A 20,934-nucleotide genomic window follows, 5' to 3' on the forward strand; every position below is an offset into this window, starting at 1 on the left:
CCTTATTTTATGAAGGCATATATATTAGCTAGCTTTTGACTGACCTTGAGTAAATTCTTATCTGATGTGTTTTTTTAGTTCCCTTTAAATCCATTATAAAAGATTACTCCCCATCCCCAACTTAACCCATACATAAAATAGGCAATGACTATTGGCTCATGTGTGGATAGTTCTGATAAGTCTAGCGCACCTCACTGATTTTTCCAGTATTAAAATTTTTGTGGGAATATAGGAAGGAAAGAGAGATTATTCATCTGACCATAGAAAAGGAAATAGCTACTATAAAGTGCAAAAGTAGGGCTAGAAGTTTGTTGTGGTTGTAGCCATTTGCTTGTCATGTTTTGCTGTGGTATGCAGGGGCTGCAAGATGACATGCCTAACTGCATGCTATTTGCAGAGAGGAATGCTAATACTTACTGAAGCACCACAATGCCTAGGTGATTTAACTATGGACAGCCTATTACGTAGCAATGCTAAAAAACCCCACAAACTCAAAAGAACCTAAGTACCGATGTTACTTATCTATAGAAAGAGGTAACCATCCTAAGAACATAATTGATAACTAATTCAGAAGTGTTTAGTGTGATATGAACATGATATGAAAACCTCAAGGGTTCTACGATACTCATCTAAAATAATATCTATATAATTATTTATATTTATTTTGCACATATAGTTATGTATAAATATATAATATGAAATTATCCACATTTTTGCAAAGTAGACTGGTGAACCTAATTTTTATTGAGGCAGTTTAAAAAGTGTAATTAATATTTAAAAAAATCTACCTTTCCAAAGTTTAGGATTTTGCTATTTAGAAATGTTAGATTTGATGGCATCCAACTTGATTTGGGCTCCTCATAATTGCAGAATTCTTGAAGTCCCATCACGTGCCTGTGGGAGATCCAAGGACGGGGTTAGAGCCAGCTCTAGTGCGTTCTCTCCTTTGGTTTGCACAGAGAATTTTTTAAATTATTATCATCACTGAAAAAAGGCTCTGAAAATTTTCATTTTTGTCATTGCTTGATTTGACTACTTGATTTTCACTTTTGAAGGTTATAGCTAATTTTGCATGCAGCTGCCTAAATTTGCATGGGATTGTTCATTTAACTTCACATTGTACAAATATTCACAGACCTGGACATGTCCACTTGGACCGCTATTTTTCAAAAAACGGACAGAACTTGTCATTGCCAATTTTTAAACAATGGACTTGCTTCATTTAGCCTGTAGGCAAGTGTTTAGAGCCATTGCTAAATGTTGCCTGCTTATTCAGGTCGCGTGTATTTCACATCTCACGTAGTGGAAATTTTTTTGTGTTTTCAAATATATCCTTTGAGGAGTCTGTATATTTTTATATATCTACTTAGTGTTTGTTCTGGCTGTTGTACAAGTTAGCTATCATAATTTTCTTCAAGCAGCTGTTGGAAAAACTAAGTTCTTCAGGGACTGATATTGGAAAAAGGAATTTTTCAGGAACAGTCAACTGTTCATCAAATCACTGTATTGAGTTAAAACATAGAGCTTTTTGAATTACTGAGTACGAAAGTGCCATGCTTTCTTAAAGAACAGACAGGAGCAGCTGGTAGATTGAGATAAGTGTGCCTGTTTTCAAAGGTTATGTTCTTTAGGTGCAACTTAGAGGGAAGTTAGTTATGTTTTTTGGCAATCATATGACCAATGTATCGGGCTGCAGAGGCTGTGAGATCCTCCTTCCTAACCCTGTCAGTAATTCCATCCTGCTTGGAAGGAAGCAGCTCTCATCTTGACTTTCCCATCCATCTTTTTGAAATACAGACGGATTAATCCCCAGATCTTCCCTAGTAGTAGCAAGCAGGACCAGGTAGACAAGAAATTATGAAAGTGGCCACTTCTGTTGTCCTGGCAGCTCCTGGCTTACCTTGCTATTTGAGTTCCTATATATTCTATCTAGTATTCTATCTATAAATGATAGAATTAAAGGTTATTTTCCATTTTTATAAAATTCTTCATGGACACATCCATTAGGACTGAAATTCTTATTTTGTGCTTTTCAGTGTAGGTTAGCTAAATAATCTATTTGCTATTAGGATGAAGAAATTGAGACAGAAAATAGATCTATGGAAATAATATTCTTTTTTATGAAATGTTTTTATATTTTCAGATTGTATATAAAAGAGCTTCAGTTCTGCTAACTAATTTAGTAATCTGTAACTGCAAATAATTGCAGCTGGAATTGGACTATGGGAAGTGGCACTAAATGTACTGAATGCATCATACTGAATATCTCTGTGAAATACCATGTGGCTTTATGAATCAGAAAAATATAACAAAATGCTGCTTGAATTTGATGTGGTTAAATTACAGACTACCCAGCTTGTTTGTTTTATGTTAAATTGAATGAGGCTGGAAAAGGTGTTCCAAAAGAAAATTGGCAGAAATCCCTCTCTCTACCCCTTCTCTAAAAAATGCAGCACGTTAGAGGGAGGCTGTCAGGTTTTTATTGATTTCTGTGAACTTTCATATGGTTTAGTATTCAAGCCGCTTGGAACTCTCATTATCTGTTAAATGTTCTCTAACTGCTATCAGTCGTAATACTGAAAATAGGAAGTAAATGCTTGAAAGGGAAAGGAAGGGGCAGAAAAAAGAACTTCTCAGCGTTGCCTCAACTTGCTTTCTGCTCCCTTTGGCCTCTTGTGTAGAACTTTAATTTAGATCTTTACAGGAAGCCTGCTTGATAGACTGATTCTTGTCTCAGCTTATGCTAGCTGACCGTAATTACTTAAAACAAAAGGAAGTCCTAAAAATGTAAGACAGTTCATAGCTTTAATATGAACCACTGAATTCTGATACACATGTAATAACCTTTTGTTGTTGTTTTTTAAATTGCTAACACTTCTCTAAATAACAAACAAAAGTTTTGGTTTCTTAAGGAGTAAAGTGTTCAAGGGCATATGTAAACTCTTTAGAGAGGATGACAGAAGCCAGAAGACAACTGGAGGAGAAGAGGGCAAAATACTACAAGGGAACAAAAGAACTGAAGAGCTGGACTAGAGCTTTGTGTGTTTGCACATCTTTGCAAAACGTTTTTTTGGTTGTTTATACCTTACATAATTTAACCAAAATCTCCAATTGTTATTTTGGCTAACAGATTAATATAATCAAATTGGATTCAGGCTGTGTTTCCATCTCCTGTATTACCTGGACTCTTTCCTCAGCTGTGCTAGTGCCACTGTTTATAGAGCTGTTCTGTAATCAAGATCATTGAAATTACATTTGCAACAGATTGTCCTCCGTTCCCCACTACTTATGCATTCAGGGGCTAACTTGAGTTATTTAGATGTCATGCTACAGTGCAAATGTGCCCAACTGGGTATAAATGATACATTTTAAGCCCTTGCATCAAAAAATTACCTTAGTAGAGGTCAGGCAATGCAGACAGATTTGTGTGTCGTACTGGCATCTTGACTTTGTGAGGGTATGCGGTGCCTCAATGTCAAACGCTGGAGTTCAGAAAACATGCGATTATTATTCAGGTGCCAGAAGAGCACTCCTCTTCCCTGTCTGCCGGCTTCTGCGGCGTAAACACCAGCTGTCGCTCTGCGCTGTGGATAACTGTCTGGGGTGCAAACACTTCTTTTTCTAGCCAGGTTTGCACGGTCAGGGCAGCGGAGGAGCCGAGCAGGGTACCGTAACGCTGGCGCAACCGTTCTGCAGACGGGGCGCAGCAGTGGCGAGTACGAGAAGTACTAGCATGGGCAACCCTGTCTCCCCTCCGCGGCTGCCGCCGGCCGCAGCCTGCCCGGGCTGTGCAGCTGCTTGGACCCTTCTCAGCAGAGATCCCCCCAAAGGGGGAACAGGTCCTGCGCGGAGCTGAGTTTCGAAGCTTTCCTGTTTGTGTCACGCTATCGCTTACGGAAAACTGTTATCGTCAGTTTTCAGCTAAATAAATGTCATTCAATTAAATGTTGCTTTATTTGCTGTTGGAAACGCATTGCCAGCTTTTGACCCAATTCAGAAGTTCAACGCACTTACGCGCTCTCTCGCGCTCTCGCTCGCGCTCTCTCTCTCTCTTTTTTTTTTTTTTTTTTTTTGTCTTGGCTGCTCTCCCAGAGATCATTCAGAAACACTAATATGCTTAGCAAATTTTTAAGTGGCCGCCCTGGCAGACTGGCACAGCATGCTTGGAAGCGTTTTGTACATAACCAGTAACTGGTGCCCTCTGAAATTCCACCCTTAATATATATAAGACAATAATAAAAAATAGTTGTTACCAGCTCCTTCCATACCAGTAATCTAATGCGTTTATATCAGCCAACATTAAATATATGTTTTCTTAAGAAATATAGTTGTTCACATATTGAAAAGTAAAGGATTTTTTCAAATCGGTATGTACAAGTTCATAAAAATATTGATTATGAAGAATGTTATGAAAAGGCATGATAAAAGTAAAGAAAAGTATCTTTAATAGGTACCTACTGTCCTTGTTAAAACCTTTCCTTTATGTTTCTGAGAAGAAACATAGATATCTGCGAATCCTCAAAACAGCCCCGTGTGATTCACTTAAGTTGGAAGTAATTAATGCTTTGATTAATATACTTTCCAAGGCTTATAAAATAATAAATTGCAAAAATAATCAAAAAACACAAGACTATCCTCTGATATTCAGTTCTACTGTCTCAACATACTGTGCGTATTTCTCGGATATGTTTTATGGTTGTGTTTTGTTGTTTTGAAGCCGTTAAGTATTTGCTTACAGCGCTAAGTAAAAAATTTGAGAATCTGGCAAAAATGCAATCTAATTTAATAATCCAACCATAAAATAACAAAAGAAAGGCTAATTACTGCTATTTAATAAGTAACTAAATTTAATTTCTAAAATGGTGATTGTAGGAGTGAAACTTTTGGTAGCATTTATAACAGCACTTGTCTATGTTCAGAGTATCTTGAAATAGTTTCATCTCAGTGACACCTGCACTTTTCTTACTCAAGTCTCCCAATCATATTCCCATTATTTGAAAATTTGAAATGCTTATGACATACAGCCCATACGTTATGCTTTTGTTAATGTTAACAATATAAAAATGAAATTGTATCCATATTTTTTATATATATACAATCAGATGTACCTATGCAGACAAATAGGAGCAGTTTCTCCAGCCTTGTTCTGTAATACATATTATATGTGCATTGTAAATATGTTAAATGTCCATCTGTTGTTTGTGGGACCTGTCTCATGATTCCATACACAGAGGAAGGACTGTCCTTTCTGCAAGCTCTACAGAAGTCTTTTTACTGCAGCTCTGACTGGCAGGATATAACTGAGGAAAAAACTGCTCATTTGGATTCTTACCCATGTCTAACGTGTAGTAGCAAAGTAAAAGTCTCTTCAGTATACGAAGTTTGTTATGGAATACCTTTTTAGGATGTAACGGTGTAGTTAGGGTTAAATTGCCCTAAAAAGCACATCTAGAAGCAGATCTCCTGTACGAGCTACAATAGCTGCAATACTGATTGTAACAGTAGAGGAAGAACTGGTGTTTGGGGGTAAATGAATACAATCAGTAGCTTCTTTCAGAGGTGGGCAAACCACATACCTGCTATTTGGAAATTATTCAGGAAAGTCCTTGGCTTTTATCTTCTATGAGCCGACTCCTGGGCTGGTGATGTTAGTGTTATACCCTCTCTCTAGGAGGTTGTCAGTGAAATATAACAGGCTGTTGACTCATTTCCCAAAGGAAGTGATAAAAGCCAGGTTATTTTTAAGGCTGAAAATTAGACTTGACAAAACCCTTGGCAAGGTGCTGAGAAACAGTGCTGTGTTTGCAGGGCAAACATGAAAGTATGCCAGCTTGTGCTTCCCAGTGCCTCCCTCTGCACAAGTGGCCGGAGAACCCGGATTTATCACTGCCAAAGCAGCCATTGGCAACAGTGAATCTGGTCATGTTTTAGCTGACTGTCTTTTCTATGCCACTTTTTGCAGTTGCTAGGCTGCTTAAAATGAGGTAGAAGAGAACCGAAGTCAAAGAGGACTAATTCTGATACTTGCTTCTTACCTAGCTTAGTATATCATGAAGTAGAAATCAAAACTGATATGGAAGTCATCTTAGCCTTCTGGCTATAATAATTTTAAGAGAGTTGTGGACTGTAGGAGGCAATTTACACTGTTGCTGCATAATGTGTCTGTTTTGCTCATCTGTAGAGTGTCAGTAAAGTCAGACTTCTGCAAAGAGGCAACTCTGGCAGATGGTGGGGTTTGCTGGGAACTGGAGTGAATCCTGGCCTCCTGCAAGTCCTGGGAGGCGCAGAGCTGTTTATGGGGAGCCTGGAAACACGTGAAAGTCTGCAGTGGGATCTTCTAGGGAACTTGGGAAGCAGGCAGGTAGTTAAGCCTTTTCCTGTCTAAACTGACACTTTCTCCACAAAATGGTTGAGTTTCAACGAACTAATGTTTTCAGAGCAGTGTGTCCCAGTTCACAAAAAAAAAAAAAAAAAAAAGAAATTACTAAGCCACAAGAAGCATTCTTTCAATGAACCCTTAGACATATGAGCAAGCATGGAAAATAAATTTCTAACAGCCATGCAAAATAATTTAATGAATATCCTTGATAATGAGAAGGATTTCACCTTGAAAAAATGTTCAAGTCTTTCATACAAAGGATTTTTTTTTTTTAATTAGAGGATGAAGCAAATCTAATGGAAACATCAGCTGGGATATTAAAACTATTTTGGAGTACTCAATGCACTTTCTGATATTTAAGCTTAAGATAGGTCTAAACACAGGTGATTTTAGAAGTTGTTTCGTGATAGCTGTTTCTAATGTTCTTTCTGCAGGAAATAATCTCTTCAACTACCTTACCAAGATATATTTTTACTTCTTTTTGCCTGTTTTTTGTATCTTTTTATCCTTTAAAATTTTCTTTGAGTTAATCAAAACCTGCCAGAATTATTGAAAAGACTGCATTTTCATGCGTCCTTCTACTGCCAGTCTTCTATATTATCGCAGTAACATTAGACACAACCAGCATAGCTTTGCTTAAAAAAAAAAAAAAAAAGTACTGAATCCTCACTACTTTTTAAGTAAAAGTTGTATCTGATGCACTGAGGTTTTAAAGAGCACCTTGCATTTCTGTTTTGTTTTTCCTTTTATTACTCTAATAGCTAAAACCATCAACTCAGTTTCAAGAATACGTTTAGCTGACTGATTTAACCTAATTTTCTCATTGAGCATGCACTGGAATAAAAAGACAAATCAATAGTACTCTTGAATATCTTCAAGATCATTTCAGTTCCTGTTCCCCTGTGTCAGCCTCCTCCTTTTAGAAGACCATGGGCAAAGACAGCAGACTTGAGTACGTAAAGGCATATTGAATCTTTAAAGTTATTACAGGTAAATATTCCATTCCTTTTAAATACATGAGGAAACTGCTGTTCTGAGGGTGTTATTGTCTCTGTGATTTGGTTTGCATGTGCAATATACTGTTAACATACCCTTGGTTTAACAGGAAAATGCATCCTACTGTTGCAGGGCTCATTTCCTACCGGATTCTCTTCTCTGCTTTTAAGACTGTAGCTGTCTAGAGCAGCTCCTTACCCGCTTTGGTTGTTGTCTGTCAGGTGCTCATAAGTAGACTTCCATGGAGCTCATTATTTTGATCTTTGATATATAACTTAGTCCATTTCAGCTCTGTCAGTGCCTTTTGTTTGCTTTTCTGCCAGCTCTGGCAGAAGCTGTCACTTAAAGATGACAGGCTACATGCATTTATCTCTGGCCTAATTTCATTTTTTTTGTTTACATTGTACTGTGCTCTATGGATGTCTCCATGAATCTCTCCTCTGGATCTCGGCTCTTTCTAGCAAATTCTGCAAATTTCTTCAGACTCTTTGTTGGTGTGAAAACATCACCCTTTTTCTGTGCTGCTTTTTTGGGGATGTTTCCAATGACAGCATTTGCAATGCTCCCTGTCTTTCATCTGGAGGGATGGTTGTGCCTCTCCTCGTTCTATAACGGCTTCCTATTGCCGTTTCATTTGTTAACTGTGACTTTGCAAGACTTTTCCCAGAGTGGTTTGTTTTATGTGAGACTGGGCGAGTGACAGGCAAGAGTTGTATTTTCTAGCATAAATTGAGATTAGCAAAGTCTGACATTATTGCATTTAGTCATATCCTGGAATCCATATCTGGGATTTCTCACCAATTCAAAGAGCTACTGTAGGTTTTGGGGGGCTGTAAGAGATGCTGAGGATAACATCTCTTATCCTGCAGATGATAGTGTCCTGGTTTGCTGAGTTTATATGGAACCACAGTAAAACCTGAAAAGGGATGCTTATGCACTGTCATTTGTGTGGTTTTTGGGCTGAATTTAAAGCGAGTTGTAACTAAAAAGAGGGGGAAGAAAACAGGAGAGGAAGGAATAGTGAGATTAGAGTACTAAATAGAATTCACTGAGGTGCAAACTGCTATTATTATTTTTCCTTAGAAAAGCCGAGTAAATATCTGGGAATGTAGCCTATCTAGAAAAAGCAAAAAGAGAGGGGGAGGGGTTGTACCCTTCTGCCATCCTTATCCCTAGAATAACATACAGGGAGTTTAACTAGCATAGATACCTGCTAGCAGAGCAAATTGTGTATTGTGTTGTCAGAAGCACGGATGGGAGATTGTTGTGAGTGCAGACTTACCAATTAACACAAATATAATCAGAGATTTTTCTTTCTATTGTAAAGCCAGAGAAGAAGTTATTAAAATGCATTTTGTTATAATGAAAGGATATTTCACGTATTGAAATGGAGAATGGTAATATTATTCTGAAAAGTCACACTTTGTTTTTATAAAGGAGAGGTTTAAATAAGCTTTAATGACCCATGGTCTGTCTCTGTTAGTGATGTATGTGATTACAATTGCCTGTGAAAGTTCAAATCAGTCCTATTGGAAGGACTTAGGACATGTTACAGGATAATTAATCCTTGTAACATCCCTGTGAGACAAGATTTAATTTATGCTTATATTACAGACAGATAAATTTTAATAGGATGTATGCTTTGAATCACTTAATAAGGAAGTGGCCATGCAGATGTGAAGCCTCCTGTCCATCCACACGTTTGCTTTGTCCACCCTGGGTAAACAGACCTAGCTATGTTTTCAATTCACTGATAAAACGTGAAAAATTAGCACCAATGGGACCTATTGTTTGACCTGAAGGTTCCCTACTTATGAATTTAAAACAAAACTGTCAAAATATTTCATTTTGAAAGTGTCATAATGTCATACCTCTTCTTTTCAGTCCCTCTTCCTCTGTTTTTTTATTGACTGAAGCAGTTCACCTTTTCAACCCAAATGTGCAGATAGCTCTTGTCAAGCTAAAATCCTGGGTGTCCTTTAGCTTAGAAAATATATTGCAAGGAGTATTTTCAAGGTTGAAAACTCCTTATGGTGATACTTCAGAGAAAAAATTTATAAGTAAATTGCACTAATTCAGTGAGGGTATTCAGTTGTTTGTGGGCCTGGATTCTTATTCTGCAAACATTATAAATGTCTGTATCTTTCATGTTCTCTGCAGTAAAGAAACACTTATTGGCCCAGTTTGGGAGTGCTGATTGTGTAAGTGCAGTAAAGTAAATTAGCTGCCAACGTGCTAGGATTTTTTTATTTTTAAATCTGATCTGTGGGTTTTTTGTTGTCCCCCCCCCCCAACCCCCTAAATGAGGATCAATTTCACTGGGCTGAAGATATCCATCCAGTTCTGTGCGTATATCTGCATTTTTAATAACACTGAAAATCATTTCTGAACTGGAAGGCGCTCTCACATGTTCTTGTAGTCTTGGCTGAAACCTCTGTCTTTATGTATGAACGTGACTGAAATATGCAAAAACCTTTGGCACTGGAAATTTTCGATTAACTGCCTATTTTTGAAAGCAGCTCTTTTAAGTTCTCTGTGTAATGCTTTGCCAATACCTTCTAGACATTGCTATATTTCCCCTCACAAAACTATTTATTTCCAAATAATAATGTTAGCAGTGACATGTAGGCAAATACAGATTCTTTGTAACTCCCTAAATTTAACTCTTCAGTTTTTACTGTTAAGTATAGCTCTTTTTAAAAGTGATTATCACTTTGCTACAGTCCTGACTCCTGTGGACTACTGATAGTTTTTTCTTTGTGATCTAATACTGAGAAACGTCAAAATAAAATTCCATGAATAAACACCCTATGTATACATCAAGATTAGGCTCTGTTAAAATTTTCTGTATTTTACTTTATGCTTTTTCTCTCATGTCTGGTCCTGGACAGAAATGGCATGCCTAGGGTGCTTTGACTTTACATAATTAAGAGTTATGGCATCACATTTTAAGCTTCTTTATTTTTAATGGTGTTGCAATATCTGTTCTTGCAAAAGTAGTGTACTTTATCCTTATTTCACTGTCAAAATAGTTCAAAGTCTTCTTGAAAAACAAACCTGACTATTTCTAGATATTAAGCTTATTTTCACCAATAAACTGTCAGAGCATGTTGTACCCTCCTTGTGAATACAGTTACTTCCTTAGATTTAAGACTTGCTTTTTCTTTTCTGTGTCACTTAAAGAACATTTTTGAATATGAGCATAAAAGGTCCCTTGATAGAATAAAGGTCACAGAAAAATGATCTCTTAATTATTGTTTACATCAATAGCAAAACAGAAATTAGTAGAAGAGAGACTTGAGATCACATGCTCTGTAGCCCTTGAACAACTTTTCCATATGCTGCTTGTGCAATTAGCTTATCTTATCCCCTCTTATCACTTCCCCAGTATCCAAGAGCCATCAGATCATTTAGGCTGGAAGAGCTGTTTGGTGCTTGTCTCAGCCAACTCAAAGCTCCTGCGAGCCCTCCTCTCCTGCGTTCCTGATATGGGATTACTGTCCGGCTCCGTCTGCCCTGATGCCTGTGGCAGCCTAAAATTGTGGAGGGAATTTTAGGCTCTTGTACTTTCTGTTTTCCAGAATCGGTAGCAAAGAGAAGATGGCCAGAGGAAAAAGGGGAGCTCTGTGATGTCCTTGGCTTATGCTCACGTTTCACATCTAGATTTTTAGACGTGTAGAAGCATCTGTAAGTACACTGTATGCCTGTAGTTTTGTTAATCTGACAGCAAGAAATTAGGTGAAGGACAGAGGATCTTGTGAATTCAAAGGTGAATTTAAATGGCTTCTGTGCATGTGCCATGCATAATTTGCTGTGGGCAGGTATGCAATGCCTCAATAACCAGACTCAACTATTACAAAATTGTTATTTTTTATGTTGTTATAATTCATATAGAGACATCTGTGCATTACCAATATATTTATATACTTACAGCGCAAACATTGATGGTAAAAGGGATCACCGAATATACAGCATTAGTGCAAAGTACAATAATGACCCTTCAGATATTTTTCTTGGTAATTATATTTGCAACTGGAAAAATTCTGACAAACTATGAAATTGAGTTAAAAGCACATCTATTTATTTTTTCACCACAACTACTGCAGCTGGTAGCACGTATTTAGCAGAATTATTTTTTCCAAGGGCAGTGAAGACTTACCTTTAAAAGTATTAGAATTCAAGTGAAAAATTGCAGACAATTGGGGGTACTAGATCATTAGGATCCCTTATCTAAATTGCTTACATGTCAAATTTCCTTTGTAGCACTGAATAATTTGGATAAATGACCCTTCAATTGGTAATTGCATTTCCTTAACTACAGTTGGGTGATGGTACATAAAAAGTAATAAAAGCCTTCAGCAGTGCCCTTTCCTGGAGCTTGTCACAGTCTCTACCCCTGATAGCGTCTGACACTTATTATCCAAGTCATATTTCCCTAGAAGCTGTGGCTTTACTGAGCTTCTGTCTGAAGCTATACTTTCTCCTTTAAGTGAAAGGTATGGTGCTAAAATCAAACTGGAATTTGTTTCTCTCTCTCTCCCCCTCCCTCCCCCCACTTAATATTAAAATGTATTTTGTGGAAATATAACAGTTACTTCTCAAATTTTTCTCAAAAAAACTATGATAATCACCCAAAATTTATTTTCCTAGGATTTATTGAGAAATCTATTATTTATTGGGTTCTTTATATTGATGTAACATTACTGACCTAAGTGAAATTAATGCTACATCATTTGTGTGAAAACTACATATTTTGTATAGGCATATGCTGCCTGAAGCTCAAATGGGACCAAAGCTGCTGCTGGTAATACTGGCATTTTTGCTGATGTAAGGTTTGGAGATTAGGCCTGTAACATGCAAGTATTGTGTAATACAGAAATGTACAAGTATAAATAGTAGCTTATAACTAATTGTGAGGCTTTTTTAATGTATAATTACTTTCCCTGATTCTCTCTTGCTCATACAGCTAAAAGAGTTCAAAATCTACCCTTTAAAATAGTCTGATCACACCTACATCTTTCAGAAGACCACTAAAAGCATTTAAACAACAGAGTTCACCCAAAGACACCCAGTCTCCCCAGACCTCATTCATACTGTTTGAACTCTGATTTTTGACTTGTGTAACAGAAAAGACTATCACGATTTAAGGTATAATCTAATGCGGTAAAAGAGGTTTATGTAAAAGCAGTAAAACAGGAGAAGAAAATGTAAGGAAGTTAAACCCTTTAACTTCCAAACACACATGCTTTTGAGGTCTAAAACATTACTTTCCTGAAATTTTCTCAAAAATATTTGTCATATTGACTCCTATTTTTCATTTGGTAAATGAAGACAAAAGTAATACTCTGCTATCAAGTTGTCATTTTCTTGTATTCCTCATCAATCTTTCATTAATATCTTTTAGTTTGGCTTCTATTGGTAGTCCCTCTTCCAAGAACAAAGGAGTGTTTCTGTGGTTTTTTAAAATGCTTTTCTACTCTGGTTTTATTTGGCTTTCTGTAAAATATCTTGTGATACTACAGATAGCATAATGTTTGCTAGAAGTGATTCATAGGTCAAACACCTTTAAATATTGGTGTCCAATAATGGCACGGCAGTAATTTGGGAATATCTGTCACTTAATTGTCTTGGATAGCAAAGGTCTTGCACTTCTGCAATATTCATGTGCATGACCTCATTTTCTCACTTAAAAACGTAAATTCACTTGGTCATCTTGTGTGCCTGTGTACTTAAGTCTGCTCCTTCTGTTTTGACCGTCCTAGAATATAAATTCTTCAGACTTTGTAATTTTCCCTCTGTTCCTAAGTTTGGAAAACATACAGTGCACTAGAAATACCTCCGGAAACCATAATTGATAGAAAGGATAGTAGCTGTTTCATCAAGGACAAACTTGCCAAATGTTGTTTAACTCTTTTGGCCACACCTGCCCTGAAATGTAATCAGGTATTGTTTAATGTACCCTTGTAAGACACACACAGCCTCGTTCTAGTGGTACTGGTTGGGCTTTCCGCTTCGTTTTCACTATATGGGAAAATTGATTCGTTTATATGAGGATATGTCTGAGCTGCTTCATCTTGAATAGAAAGACAATAATATAAAAGTATTAGATATTTTAGGATCCTCACCCATCTTAATCTTCAATGTCTGAGTTCTGTATATGTTTTTTTTTTTAATTTCTGTAAGATTTATTAACAGCCATTATACTTGCAAAGTGCTTAGTAGAATTCTGATTGCTACAAACTAAATAACTGTGCTGGGTAAGAGAAATCAAAGCCTTCCTGTTTTATGAAAGAACCTAGGACTTATAAACTTGATTGCAAAACTCTGAAGAATGCTGTTTATCAAAATAAAAACATTTATAAAACTATGGATGTTCCAGCAATTTCTTAAATATAAATCTCGCCAACAAGCAATAAATAAAAATAGGCCATGTAATTTTTGATGTTGTTGCTACATAAACGATATCATTCTTTATTAAGAAGACTTATTGTTTAGTACACAGTATTTAAATTAGATGAAGTCATATTGTTGACTGAAATTAGTGTATCCATTGATATGGATAATCATCCTCTAGATGATTTTTACAAAGGTTTTATAATACATCAGTCTCTCTAGTCTAGATTATTTTTAATTAATAAAGAAATTATGTATTTGGAGAACAACTGACTGTACCTGCCTCTTAGTGTGTGAATTTATAACAATTTCCCTAGAAACATCATAGCTGGAAACAGAGTTCTTGGGATTGGCATTAAAATGTCAGAGCACCAACTGTTCAGAAAGCTGGTGAGTTTCATGATACAAATGTTGCCAGCTTCCAAGTCAATTAAATGTGCCAAATATGCTCTTTTCATCCTCACCGGCTTTTAAGCATCACCAGAAATAGTTAGATGTGACTCCCATTTTATTAATTCATTTATATTTTTGCTCTGTAGGATACTCTGTACCAAAGCTTTAAACATGAGTGCCTCATATTAGTTTGTAAATTCTTATATGAATACTTTATAAATGCATAGAATCACTTGGTTTCCCCTCCCACCTTAAAAAAAAAAAGAAAAAGAAAAAAAAAAAAGAAAGTTGAACATTCAAAATTTCCTATTGTTTTCAACAAGGTATGTGCATATATGCACTGATAATCTTTTTAAGAGTCTGGTGGTTCTGCCCTAACTTCAACTGATTGCACTCTTACATGGAAAGTAGCCTGATTTTTTTCTGCCGTTTTCATGCAGAAAAGAAGTTAGTGCAGTAGTGCAAACAGTGGCAAGACAGGTTTCTGACTGTTTTTAAATAAGACCTACTTCCTTATTCTTTCCCTAAAATATAACTTCTCTTTAGTACTTTTATGTTCACTGGGAACTGGCAGGTGTGGCAAACGGCTTGGTGCTCCATTGCCAGCGCACCAATTGTGCGGGCGTATCAGTAAACTAACACTTTTGTAACAGGAATCAGTGAATGAAGTGGAATTTTTGGACCTTACCACCAGATGATCTATTTGGTTTCTGAGGCTCAGAAATCTGCATGGAACTATGCACTCCCCTCTAAATCGATGTTTCAGATGCTTCTCTGACTTCCAGGATGTGAACACTTTATAGACTTATTCTGGAGGTGTATGGCTAGGGATATATAGCAGTGGCACTATTTCTAAACCCTCTCAATCAGTTCTAAGGCTGCCCTTCTTTCCATATCATTGGGCACGGATTTACATATGAAAGGGCACTGAACGTCAGCAGAACAACAGTGAAATTCTTCTCCCGTTTGAATGTTTAATTCTTTTTAATTGCTTTCATTTTAATTGATTTGTGAATTAATTTTTCCCACTTAAATCGTAGTAATATTTGATATTTTTGGATTTTCTAGGTGTACTGTAATATCCAACTCTGAAACACAGAGATAAAAGAATATAATTCATGCATTGAGATCTTCATTGACGTAGATTTTTAATACATTTTAGAGGTTGCTTTTTGCCTTGCCAAGAGTTAACCTATAAATAGTTGCAAATGCAAATCTTCGCTGTCTCTGTTTTTGCTCGATTTCTCATTCCAGTGGTTTTCTTTCAAACAACACTCATAAATATTCTGTAATAGATGAAAATATCCTTGAAAAGTGAATGCATTTCTAACATATTGTAAATGTCAAAGGAAGGATAGAGGTAAAAATTATCTCTGCATCTCTTATTTCCCCTAGAAAATACTAGAATAAAATTTCCCAGAGGGAAAGAAGCTCCTAAGGAGCACTGATAATGCAAAGATATCCATACTGTTTCAAGACAAGTGATCTTTGAGAACTACAGGATGTTCAGGTTTGTGGAAGGCTATACCTGATTTATTTGGTTTCTTCTTGTACTAGCTGCTCTCTGCCTTCACAGTTCCTGTAAGGCTATGAAAGAACTGGAAGCTGAAACTCCGTTTCCTCTTCAGTTTCCCTTCCCAATCTTGGCTCGTACCTCCAATCCCAGCGTGGTTTTGGTCGTTTTCTATCTCAATGAAGCCCATAGGCAGGCCTTCTGTTTCCTTATGCTTAAGAAATGTACACCTCCAACGATATAGGATTACACAATGAGAGTAATCAGTTAAATTGTGTGCTGTAATAGCCATGTTGTTAGATATAATGTATTGTTGTAGCTGCCCTACAAATTGTGTGCAACTTCTTGATTACATTTTATACAAGTTTATTTAAGCAGATTATCAAATATGTATATATTTTTTACTCACCATCAAAATCTGCACAAGTCCGTAACAGAGTCAGATCATACTTGATATCTGTGAATGAAATGTGCTGGAAGGGGCTTTGAAGGTTGTTTGGAGAAAAATAGTGACAGAGTTATTTAGATGGTGAGAAGTGAGCAGTAGTGGAGTCGAGCATGCTGGAGAGGTGCAAGACAAACTGAGGAAAGTCTGCAGTGCTGAAGAGGGCCTAGAGTGCTAGATTGAAAAAGGATAAGGGGAAAGGTGGGTAAGCAGGCTGGATGAATCAAAGATTGCCAGTTGTCTTATAATGAATCTTTTTTTTCTTTTTGTGTTACATAAAAGAGGTAGAAAGGAATATTGGAAAGTCAGGTGGAGTTGAGAGTACTGAAATTTAATATGTAGCTAGGAACATATGAAAATAGGGGAGGCTTTTTGTATCAGAACATGTTATCTTTTCAAACATTTCCCAAGAACTTGTTGATACTGACCTTACTTCTGGTGACCACAAGAAGAATACTTACATAAGTTATTAGTATAGAGGTTCTTCACATCTCATAGCAGCTCAGGGGAGCAGTAAAATCATGGACAGGTAGCAATGTCCCTGAGGCTTTACTAAATTGGAATTTTTCTTCAGTAGTTAAATGTTTCATTTTAATTTAGAATTAATTGTGATGTTTAATACTTAGAATTTCTCTTGGGATATAATTTCATTTTCTGGTTTTATCTACTTCCTCTAAAACATGGGAATATTTGCACTACAAGACATAGAAATATAAAAGAACAAGGCTGAATTCTGAAGGCATCTGTTGTTGTTGTTGCGAGTAGGAACAGGGTCCTGAGGGAATGATGTGATCTAATTGGGCTAATATAAATTGTGAACAATGACAGATTCATTTAGAAGAAAACTGAAATGGAAATGTGATTCAAATGCACTGTTCTGGGATTCAGAATCACAATGTTCTGAAAAAAAGTCTTTATGCAATAATAAACTGATAGTAGCATGAATATTTCTCTTATTCTCTCTTCACAAAAATTGTTTCTTGTGCCACTGTATTCAGAAACTTGGCTTAAGAGTTCATGGCCCATATGTCTTCAGCTTGCCATGGTCTTCCGGCTCTTTGGTTTCCTCCCTTGTGTTTGTTACTGTCATAGGTTGGAATGTAATTTCACAAAGTCTACACATCAGCATTCTTACTTAAAGTTTGCAGGTTCTCCTCAATTTTGGAAATACGAGATTCGCTCAGCAACAATATGCTTAAATGAAATAGCTTTTACTGCAGTTTGGAAAAATGAAGCTAAAGAAGGAATGCTCTGAAAAGCATATATTGGTCTTTTCTCCCTTGGCTAGACTAAATAAGATACAGCACAAAAGTTACAAGAAGAAGGAATTCCTTTCAAAGCTATCCTCTCTGTCTTGTCTTTGATGGACAGAATCTTTTTTTGCCGTCCTTTGCACCCTCTTTTTAAACCTCTACACCTAGAACAGCTGAAGTGCACACCTGCCTGACTCCTGACTGTCTCCCAGTGTTTGAAATTGCATTCCCATATTGGTCACAGTCTTCTAATCATTGCTGATTTTTATCTTGCTTTACCATCTGGAAAGCTGATATACAAAAATTCCTGTCATTTTGATTCATCTGTTTGTTTTGTGTAATTTCAATCAGCAATATTTGCCCTAATGTCTCTTCCATTCTCTAGAAACTGGCATAATCTCTTGCCCAATACACCCAGGAAGTAATTCTGAGATAACTCATGATACGTTCTCCAAGTATGATACTCTGCTCCAGTACCTTGCAACCATACTGTTGCTGCAATGAGAAACGCTACTCTTTAAAGAGCCTCAACATGCAATTTTTCTTCATAGAAAGCTCCTTAAAAAAGAAAGGAAAAAAAAAGGGGAGGGGGCTGGAGGGAAAAGAGGTTGTCTCAGATACTGGGCCATGGTTCCAATGAGAGGGAACAGAAAGAGGGATAGGTTCATTGCTGGGAGTTTGGAAGAAGTAACCTGGATGATAACTAGGTTCTTCTGGTGACATGCTGAAAAACTGGGCCCCTTTCTCTCTAGTTACAGCAGGAACAGAAGGTGTGTAGTTTTCTGCTGTTGTTTTTTTTGTTTATTATTATGGCTGTGGTGTTTGGCTTCTCCAGAAGCTTCTGTGTGAGGTATTGGCAAGGATTTCAGTCCTCTGCCTTGGAGCCAGAGGACCTGCAAGAAGTGGTTTGCCGTTATGAGTCAACAGCAAGTAACTGGGGCTTCAGGCCTCCAGAAACCGGGGCTGACCTGGGACTGTTTTTAATGGCAGATGACAGAACAAAGGTTACTGACTTACGGCTACTAGTGGGGTTACGTTCTGGTAGCAACATCAAGCTGAGAACCTTTTCAAGAATAAACAGACGTTTCTGAAGCTGTAGTAAATGCTTGTTGCAGCTATCCTTTTCTGGTTGGCTAGAAAGATCTGTCATGCATTTCTGTTTTCTGTGTAATGCTGAAGATCTGCCACTTTGCTCTCCAATTCAGAAAACTGTCACATCAAGTTTTCTAGTTAGTACAATATCAATTGTCAAGTGCTTTTTACTTTGTAATTCACTTCGATATGCAACTGAACAGACTAAGAAAATTACCTTTTTTTTTTTAATTTCAGAAGATTCCCCTTCACATCATTCTGCCATTGAACTTTTTGCCTCCTGAGTTATCAAAAAAGAGGGGAGGGAGGTAATTTATGGTCTCCCTTTAAAGGGCAAGAGATGTCCCACTTACTAGAAGAAAGAGTAGCAACAGTGTTTTATTACATCTTCTCGAGGCTATTAAAACTTTACAAGATGTGTAGCTGCTTCAGACAGCAGGATGGAGGGAAGATCCGGCAAGTCCAAGCCCTAAGCATAGATACATGCATTTGAGTGTTTGGGCTGGTTGGGGCTTTCAAAATGCAACAGTGACAATGAAAAATTTGCCTTGCCAAGGAGTGTGAAACTAGGAATTTATAGGAAGCAAAAAATTGTGGGCATTTCTGTTTGCTTTATATCTGAGATTCAGGAAGAAGCTATCATTTCTATTTGAAGGAGATAAGCTATAGTTTTATTGCATGTTTAAAGCATTATTAGGACATATGCTGTATTGCTTTACAGTGCTTTGACTGATTTAGACCAGTATCTATATTTATCTAGGCAAGCTATTTCAATTTTTTTTCCACAGAAGAACATCCTTCACCAACCCCAAACATCTAGTACTAGCCATTTAAAAAATAGCAGCCCAGGACAATGTGGGCTATTCATGTAGTTCTGGGGTTGATAGAGGAGTTTGCTGATAGATGTAGAGTTATCAGACTCCACACACTGTTTGCAAGAACTAATGCTCTTGGCTAGGCATTGATCTTCTTTCCCAGTACTATACGCAGATTAGAGCGATTTTTGTCATGGTCTTTACATAAAAAAAAAAACCTAGAGAAAAACACTAAGGCTTGAGAAAGCAGAATCTTTCTCATTTATGAAATTTCTAACAAAAAAGAATAATGTTGAGCTCATTCAGGGTATCTGATACTTGGCAGACCCGCAATAGTTGCTGATGCGGTGGGGGGGAAAGTCAGTTACAGGACTGATATTTGAAAGAAGACAATATACCTTTCTTCACATTCATTCTAAATGTTGCTTTCCAAATAGGGTCTTTTTTCCATTCATTCTCAATGGTGCCTTTTTGTTGGAAAAATGTCTTGACCCTAACTATTTGACTACTTATACTTTTGTCTTTTATTCTGTAGCATTTTTGTTTCAGCTTTTATCATTTTTTAAAACAAAAAATCTGAACTTTCACTGCCAATAGCTTTGTACCATTTAAAATGGGTAACGTTGTATAACAATAATATGATTTAGATTTTGCTTGATATTGAACATTTTATGTAACACGTCCTATTGCAGATCCATTTTGAGTATCTAGCACCCTCCCCTTCTCTCCCCCCCCCCACTAACTTTTGATATCCTTTAAACTCAAGGGAAGTGACAAGAGGAATTTTTGCATTTGGTTTAAGCTAACAAAAGAGGATCATGAAAATTTGATCACTTCTATTTAAATAAAGCCCTGTTTGAAAGGGGAAAGCTCTAGCCAAACCAGATTTTTTTTTTGTTTAAGTGCCGGACAGTAATAACTACTCAATAGATTAACTAGTAAAGGACCAGATAAAGTTATATAAGAAAGCATCTTTAGCAAAGTAAATAAAACCTGAACACGTCAACAGAAATAAACCAGCACTATGTTGCACGGAGTGTGGATGGCTTTAGCAGTCCCGTGTTCCAGAAGAGAAATTAGGACAGGAGGTTCAGGGTAAGGCAGTACAAAGAAGAGCCTAGTCTCAGGAGAAATATCTCATTATCCTGACAATTTGGAGTCATGTGAAAACTGTGCATTTCACCAACAGGGATACCTCAGCCACTTCAGATGCAGGAGTGTCTTGCATGATCTACAGTAAAAATTGGTTGACTTCTTGGAGTCTTTATTGTCAGTGGACAAGCACGTGTGTTCCAGCAGTTGGTCTGAACTGCAAGTCCAGAGTGGGTATGAGGCTGGAGTTCTGGGAAATTATGTTTCCATGCAGTTGTGTAAGTTCAGAAATCAGTATCATCCCAAAAGTATGCAAGTGGTTAGAGTATGAGGACACCTTTCTGTGACAGATTATTAGAAGGAAAGCAAATTGCAACAGATTCTCGTGGTAGGGGCATCCTGGTAGTAGTAAAAGGAAGACCACACCATATATCTAAATCTATGGCTGATGCAAATGATTACAGACCCCCAAATTTTTTTTAGTCTCTTTGAAGTCTTAACAATAAAATCAGAATACAAAAACAATTAGTGTTATGGTCCAGTTACAATAATATTAACAGTGA

At 37.0% G+C, this 20,934-nt stretch overlaps 1 protein-coding gene across 2 annotated transcripts in view; it reads left to right on the plus strand.

Moving 5' to 3' along the window:
* KCNIP4 (potassium voltage-gated channel interacting protein 4) overlaps window positions 1–20,934 on the plus strand; it is a 434,674-nt gene that overhangs the window by 76,575 nt on the left and 337,165 nt on the right. The window contains exon 1 of one of the 2 annotated variants that reach the window (XM_068943281.1): window positions 10,799–11,062. The exons of the other annotated variant lie outside the window; for it this stretch is intronic. The gene's annotated coding sequence lies outside the window, so the exon portion shown is untranslated. Of the gene's footprint in view, window positions 1–10,798; window positions 11,063–20,934 lie in introns of those variants that run through there. 2 annotated transcript variants of the gene reach the window in all.

Source organism: Struthio camelus, chromosome 4, assembly GCF_040807025.1.
Source record: "Struthio camelus isolate bStrCam1 chromosome 4, bStrCam1.hap1, whole genome shotgun sequence".
In the NCBI taxonomy this organism is placed as follows: domain Eukaryota; kingdom Metazoa; phylum Chordata; class Aves; order Struthioniformes; family Struthionidae; genus Struthio; species Struthio camelus.